The 8,099-nt window shown below is 38.0% G+C and overlaps 1 protein-coding gene across 12 annotated transcripts in view; it reads left to right on the top strand.

Annotated features, from left to right (window-relative positions):
- Window positions 1-521: 521 nt before the first annotated feature.
- The window catches only part of LOC139977136 (uncharacterized), a 40,050-nt gene continuing 32,472 nt past the window's right edge, over window positions 522-8,099 (top strand). For 6 of the 12 annotated variants that reach the window (XM_071986244.1, XM_071986238.1, XM_071986243.1 and 3 more), the window contains exon 1: window positions 524-660. The gene's annotated coding sequence lies outside the window, so the exon portion shown is untranslated. Of the gene's footprint in view, window positions 661-7,562; window positions 7,598-8,099 lie in introns of all 12 variants that reach the window. The other 6 variants (XM_071986242.1, XM_071986237.1, XM_071986235.1 and 3 more) reach the window with 5 other exon arrangements.

The following is an 8,099-nucleotide window of genomic DNA, read 5'->3' as shown; positions in this document are numbered from 1 at the left end:
GATTCGTAGGATGAATGGTCACCGATCACAAAATAGATTTTGAATAGTTGATTTGATTGAAAGTCTGAACCAGAAAATTTGAAAAAAATATGGAAATTTTCGGTAGGAAATTCCGAAGATTGGGCAAAAATACTCAAAATCAATTTAGATAGGTCTCCAAGTAAGAATTTTTTCTAAAAAATCTGAAAAGTGGTCAATTTTTGGTAAATTTAACTAGTTTTAGGCAAAAAACGGTAGAATTACCAAAATTAGAAAAAACGTGCGCTAGAACCCCACAAATGACTAAAAACGCTAGATCTAGTGTAAAAACGCTAACTCTGGTAACACTGGTGTTGAGCACTTGCATTCTGCCACTTTTTGAAGTACGAGTGAGCGAGAGAAATTTACATATAAAGGCGGGGGAAACCTTTGAGTGACATAAGGAGTGTGAAGAGACTAGACATGTAGGCGGGATTAAAATAATGTTGGTGGGCGCGGCGTGTAATCTAGTGATGTGACGTCACCAGTGATCGAACGAATCTTGGGAATCCCCCGATTGCAATTCAGCGTGGTGATCAGCTACTACTAGGCTAGTACTACTACTAGTACACTATTATTACTTTCATGTTAGTGTTATGAACTCAACATTTAAGCTGTGATTTGAACAGAACAAAATCGAAGGTAAGTATCAGGATGTATCACTTATTACCCTCCGGCAATTTGGGGTGTTTATGTACTATATTCGAAATGATTCCGTTCGCTAAGTTCGCTAAGTCTTCTGCAAGGAATATGAACGAACTAACCTAGGCTAGGCCTAGGCTAACTCAAACTGTTGACTATACTATAGACTTATAGTATGTAGTTGTATACAATTACCAGTTACAGCATTCATTCATCATATCATTTTTGTGTGCACATAATAGACATATCACCATAGCAGACCTGTCAACCAGTTTGACCCCAAAATAGGGAGAATAACATTTTTCAGGGCCGAAAAATAGGGAGAACAAGGGGGAAATCGGGAGATTGGTAATTTTCAACTGAAATGACATAAATACTGTACTCCTAAAAAAGTATAGTCTATGCAATACAGTGAGAGAATAATCCAATCAGTGTTTCTTGTTGTAGTTTACAGCAGCTCGCTTCGCTTTCTACAGGGTTTCTTGAGTAGGCTTCCATTTGAAACAGGGAACAGTGGACTCTGGGTACTGTGACTTCATGGCTAGTATGCTAGATACAGTAGAGTCCCATCAAGCTTGAGACTTGACTGATTGTCTGTCTTGTTCTTGAGAACTACATAAGCATAGGACTAATTGTTGGCTATTTTCAGAATGTCGCAAGTGATGAAACATTAAAAAACCAGGAGAATAGAATATGAAACCGGAGATTCTGGTAAAAACCAGGAGTCTCCCGGTGAAACCGGGAGAGTTGACGGGTCTGCCATAGGCTTCTGTTGCACACATGTCAATATTTGTCAGGGGTCATTGTATCTAAGTATTGCGCATTCCTGTAGAGGTAATTTCAAGTGCATGTATTCATGCAGGACTGTAGTGACAAACGTTTGATTGAGCGGACACAAAATTGTTAAGACATTTTAAACTTAAAATCCTGGTAACGATATTGAGTGAGAGTTATAGATATTTTAAGTTGTTTATGACACTGTTCATGATTAATCCTGTTGAATAGCGGGATTTATTGGTTGTGCAAAAGGATTTCTGTAATCTTTTCAAATCATTTCCAGAAACAGGCTAAGCACAGGGTAAACAGTAATGCTGATAATGGACTCTTTATTTTGAAGTCAAGTAATAGCATAGCTCTTCTTGCAATTACTCGGTTACAGTCATTACTGTCATTTCTACATTGCAGAAATGGAATCAATCTTTCTCCATGGTACACTGTCTTTATTTGTTCTTGCATGTCTTAACGTGTCTTTATCATATGGTGCATAAATCATGTTAGGACATCTACCAAAACTGTGAACAACTTTCAATCTACAACAATTCATAAATTTTTTCGAATGAATCTAAGAAGCTACTATGTAACTACTATCACTAATTAAAGCGAACGCGCAAACAATGAATAGATGCATGTAACACCTTGTAACTGTGCAGTGTCATGTTAATTATATTTAGTTTGCTGTGGAAGGACGTGCAAAGTAGTTCTAGGCTTGACTCTAGCCTAGCACGATAGCAGGCACATATTTTGCACATTGAAATTAAATTACACATCAATCGACACTCTCTATCAGACATTTTCTTTTTCATTTATGTGAACCTGGCCAGTAATGAGGTAACTGTAAACATGTTTGAAGAAATGACAAATACTTTGGCAATCGTAAAAGATTAATAACTTACAAATTTGCGATTAAACATTGCTAGGACTGAATGTTGCACTGCAGAACAAGCATATTACTGACAGGCAAATGCACATGAATCTAACCGGAGCAGGTGCTTGCCGATTTTAAACACAGCACAGTGCTAGTGTAGAATCGCGAGAACCTGTATGTACAGTATACTTTTGCTAAACTGCTTATTGTTGTTTTTGATAGGTATACATTACCAAGTTGTATTTTCAAAAGCAGATTATGAGTAGTGAGACCTAGTATTCGTGTAATCGCAAATTAGGATTTTAGCTTGCTTAATCAAATTTCCAAAGTGTAATCGAGACTACTGGCGATTAATCGATTACAACTAGAAGCACTACTATACAGCACGTACATTGCAGCAACATAAAGGAACATGTGGTATGCCCACATACACAGTATACTGTAGTACTGCATACTGTACATGTTGTACACCAACTACAGTAGCTTGTCATATGTATGGTCGGCCGTGAGGTAGAAAGCAATCGGTGTGCATACAGCTAAAGTGTCAGATTTCCCGATATTACAGAGGGTACCAAAATGTAACTTATTTCTTGTTCCTAATATGAATGGGAGAAGGAGGTGGGAGGGGGGCTGATACCAACAAAATACTATGACATTCTTGGGGCAGATTTTGAAATTAAACAATAGGGACTTTCCAAGTTTTGTTCAAATTGTTAAACACTTACAGCAAATGATAGTCATCTAGATATCGGACAACCTCAGCAGGGTTTCAGATTGTCAGACATGTATGAATTTTAGTCGTCCCAGACGACTGTTAAATTTGAGCCCTGCATGATGCAGTTTACTTTAAAATGCATAGCTGGAGGCGAGAAAAAACAAGTGAACCGTGAACGTGAAACAATAACAATGTACTTGCAAGAGAGAGAACCGTTTATTAACTTCACTCTTCCAATAAGCATGCAGCTACAAGAAAATGAAATGGTTGTAAGAATTGTTAACACATTTGTCAACATATTTTGGGTAGCTGTTCTTCAATTAAAAGTAAATTATGGTTAAGAAAACTGCCTCAATGTCTGGTCATATTTCGTAAGATTCGCTGCTATTGTAGGCCAGTATACATACTGCGCCATACGATATCGCGGTCTTGCCGCAATTGAAATGCCTACCTTGTGAAATATGTCGACATCTTGGGTATATCTTCATTGGTTGTTGCAATTAATCGTGATTGCAATTAGTTTCGAGTCAGTGGATGCAATATTAATTGAATCCACGAAATATAAGCTTTTGGATATGTCTCAGTCTCGCTGCCATTTGTAAGGCTTTCAGAAAGTCACAACTCCACAAAAGCTATACACTAAGCAAAGGGAACACCACTGTAAAAAAGAATGCCTGATAGATTCCATATTCCATGTATTAGAGTTTCAAAAGTTAAAAAATGCGAAAACTGTTACCGTCTCAGTACATATTTACAGTATACATGCCTACAATACGTATTGTCTGTACGTGTCAGTGTGCATCTCTAATAAGCTCTGTGCGTAGTGTCATGTCATTGGTTCTACAGTACTAAAGAGAACTAAGTCACACAGCTGCCGGCCTATTTGTGTAGCAATGTACTCTTTTGTAAAATGAGCTTTTTTTCCTGCACCTATGCCGTAAATCATGGCTCAATATAAATAATTGAGTATGCACATTAGTATAACAGGCAATTGTGGGAAATGACTTTACTGTATATATATATCAAGATTAGGGAGACGTTTGGAGACTGTGTAGACAATATTGCTTATAGAACGTGTTTGTGTGGAAGTGCGCTGAACATACATTGCTTGCAGACAGTGGGAAACCCCTGGAGCGAGAAAGTCTTTTCACGTGCTACTTACAACATTAATCCAAAGCCTGCATTGTTTCTCGCCGGTTTGATGACTGGGAAACAAAAAGAAACTTAAATTTTGGTTTTCAGAAGTGGTTTCGCAACCTGCTAAGTACAGTACTACACAATTCGTTGGCATTATGATTTTAACAGTGTAACAGAGAATTGTATCAGCTCAGTGTAGTGCTGAAGTCTATAGCTTGGTCAAAAGTTTTCCACACATGTACGTCACAGGGTGACCTGCTGTCATGGGAGCGATTAGTAATTTCTGCCAAAAAAAGAGCAAATTCCTTGTCTACAAGTGCTAGGTTTGATCAAGTTGTGCAGAGTCCCAAAAGAAAACACTACAATGTGCCATACATCAATGGTACAAGCGTAAATATTCAATGGAACATAAATGTGAACAGATTAGAGGATGTCGAAAAAACCATCAGCTACGCCTTTTAAAAGAGAGAAGTGCCCTTGGAATGCACTTACATGATCTTAAATTAGTTAAATTATATTAAGTTAATGCAAATACAGCAAGTTTAATAAGACAGATATAAAACATTAACTTGGGTATAAAAAGTCCTGCATAAAATCCTGCAGGATCCTGCAGGATTTTATGCAGGATCCTGCAGGATTTATGCCAGGATTTGGCCACATCCTGCATGCTTATGAAGGATTCCTGTATGCATCATGGAATCCTGCATGCATATGAAAGATTCTTGTACGTTTGGAAGGAATCCTGTTCCATATACAGGAATCCTATAGGATTCCTGCAGGACTTTTTTGTATGCGATATACCTGTTCATTATTTTCTTCGTACACAAAAATAAGTCTGGCAGATGTGAGTAAGCTAGCACAAAAGAAATCACTTTGGTAACTGGATTTGTACATGACTTTGCAAGTTATTGCCATTTCTTGGTAAAGTTTATTGGGTAAGTTTATGTCACATTTTTGCTTCAAATTTGAAAAGCGCACAATGATTACTAGCACGCTTCAAGTTTGCATGTTACTCTCTGTACTGCATGTTTTGGACAAGCAATGGAAACAACAAGTCTGTGGTATTTAATGTAAGTATAAACCAGAGGTAAAGCTTTATTCATGCCTCAGACTGTATGTGCACATAGATGTTACATGGAGCACCAAATTACAGACATAGTCACATAGGAAATATTTAACAATTCCTGGTTTCACTGATTGCCACATAGGGTAATGTCATGGAATTTCCAAAACTCCGTCAATAAAGGTCTTATGTTCTAATAGGTCCCTTAACTGTATAAATTAGTGTTATCGGGACGTTGGGATAAAGTGACCATGGCACTATATGCCCCTAGGGTGACTTCATTAATACTGTAAGTACCTGAGCAAATAGGTACAGTAAAACCCTACACAGTATCATCTAGGCATATTAATTAATGTAACAAATGATTCTTTTTTACAAAAGTTTTTTTGTACGCTATTCATAATAAGCATAATTAATAATAATTAACAGTTCTTATAGCGCAACTCACAATAAAGTCTTGCAGCGCTGTACCTCACCCTGGTCATTGGTAACTTGTCACACCTACTGTACACATCAAAGTGTGCACATTTCAAAAAATCTCTACAGGGGCACCGCAGTGCACCACAGCCACATGTCCCCTGGGGGACTTCCCATAGGGTGAAGCCACAAAACAGCGCACGCAACTAATTAACAAGTCATCTCGCAAGTCCCCATTTATACATCTAGGTGAAGAGAGTCAATGGAGATAAAATGCCTTGCCCAAGGACACAAGGCAATGATCTGGCCAGGGCTCGTACCTGTAATCCTTAGATCACAAGTCCACTTCCTTAACCACTTGACCACAACACCCTCTGTGAAAGTTTTCATGTAGCAGTGTAGATGAATGTAACAGTATGAAGGCTGTCATATATCATGGGTGCTTCTGTTTTGTCACACCACATTTAAATTTTGAGAAATGACTTTTCAAGCAGTGGACATTCATCAATCAAAACGTCTGGACTCCATTGTCTTATAATTAACAAGACCACCAGTGTACAATATTAGTTCCTTGGATGGAAGAGAAAAGCTTTTTAAAGTTTTTATTTTATCAAATTTACCATGTCTCTTCTTAATCTATGGTGGGCCATTTGTATCACGTATACTGGGAAAGCTTAAATGATACAGTATATATGTCTTAACGTGTGTGAAGACTCACTCGCTTACAAAGAAACGTCCGATGCAGGTAATCTGACTTAGTTTCGAATAAGGTGTAACAGAAGTGTTAGACACCACCATCGATCCCAGAAAATACACGCACACAGCTTGCTACAGTCGGTAATTAGACACTAGTGTACAGTCAGTACATACAGCTGCCGTCAATACCCACAACACAGTGCACATAGAAGCGGTGGACATTTCAGGTATAGATAAAAGATAACAAGGTATCACTTTTCATTACTGTCTGTATTTTGTAGCGACAAGAAGAAAACTTCACTTGCAAGCAACGGAAACTTCACCTTTCAGAGCGCGGCACACGGTTTGGGGCGAGTCTTCAATACTATATTGTAAAAGGGGGAAGAGGCCCATCATGACTTACTTACCAAAAAACCTGTAAGAGGGACAGAATAAGTTAAAACAGGGTTGTCTGGCCCGCCGCAGGGTTGCGTCCTGCTGCCAGAGATGCTCTACAGTGCGAAATTTTTGTGAGCAGATTTACAATTGATAACAGTTTGAAGCTATAATCAATGATTTGAACCTTCTGGGTCCAAAAAACTGCATACAGGTCAGTTTGTGTGACACTCTCTCAGCGGAGGGGGGGGGGGGTCAGCTGGACTTTATTCATGTGTTTTATCAGGAAGGAAAATAAATCAGTGCGCCCTGCGCGCAGTGCTCACATTTTGTTGCCTTGGGCTTCGGGCAAAAATCGAAAAATCAAGCGCAGGGTTTATGCAGCCCCCTCCTTCATCATAATCATTCCATGTGGCCCTCCTCTGCGAAAGGTTGGACAACCCTGCTCTATATGAATGTTGATGCGGCACAAACAGCAGTGTCAATCGAACGACAAAAAATGTCTTCAATCAAAGCAAGTACCAAACAATTTTTAGATCGCTCTGCAGAACTATTTATAATATGCTTTTAGAATCAAGCAAATAACATCATTTGTCTTGGCTGCAGCATCTCCTTAAAGTGCATTTGTGTAAATTTCTGATGAATAATGCTACTGTAAATGATGGTGAACTAGGACCAGAAACTTAAAAGCTTGTTAATATTGTAAGAAGTACATGTGAGGTGAAAAGATTTGCTAGCGGTAGAAAGAAAATAATGCAGTTGTGACAAGCATAGAATTGGATTAGCCAATTGATTGGCCTTGTCATTAGAAATATTTTTGAGTTTTCAATTTGAAGCATTTCTTCTTCATCTAGGAATTCAGAGGAAAACATTCAGCTGGTTTTACAAGGTACATGTACATTGTGGTTTTCAGTCACTTTGTGTGTTACCTTTTACATTGCATACTGTATACTGTATACAACACATGCTAAATATTATTATATGTAGCTTCGTTGATATTGATAACCACTGTAGTTGCCATGTTTGAATTTTAAACTTATTTGTAGTCTACATTTAGTAGTCTGAATGACGATACAGCTATGTTGTTACATTAAACCAATCAAAGATCACTTTTGGAATTATTTTATTCAAATATCAGCATTACACAGCAAACTTCACTGAACAATGTACATGTATGAAACCTTTTCCTTGCTTTGACTGTGTTGCCTCAATACTTTAACAACTACAACCCCATTTCATTCTGTAAGATCTGACCAAGACACATAGCTGAAGGACAAACATCCATTAAGCAAAACTAGAGAGATCTTCATTAATATTTACCTATAGAATAAGAATTGTGCAATACTGTATCCCATCCTATTACTCCAATAGGTGCCGTTGATGTAATCTGC

The sequence above is a fragment of the Apostichopus japonicus genome, chromosome 12 (assembly GCF_037975245.1).
Source record: "Apostichopus japonicus isolate 1M-3 chromosome 12, ASM3797524v1, whole genome shotgun sequence".
In the NCBI taxonomy this organism is placed as follows: domain Eukaryota; kingdom Metazoa; phylum Echinodermata; class Holothuroidea; order Aspidochirotida; family Stichopodidae; genus Apostichopus; species Apostichopus japonicus.
The sequence above is the reverse complement of the archived record's forward strand: the minus strand, read 5'-3'. Positions and strand labels throughout refer to the sequence as shown.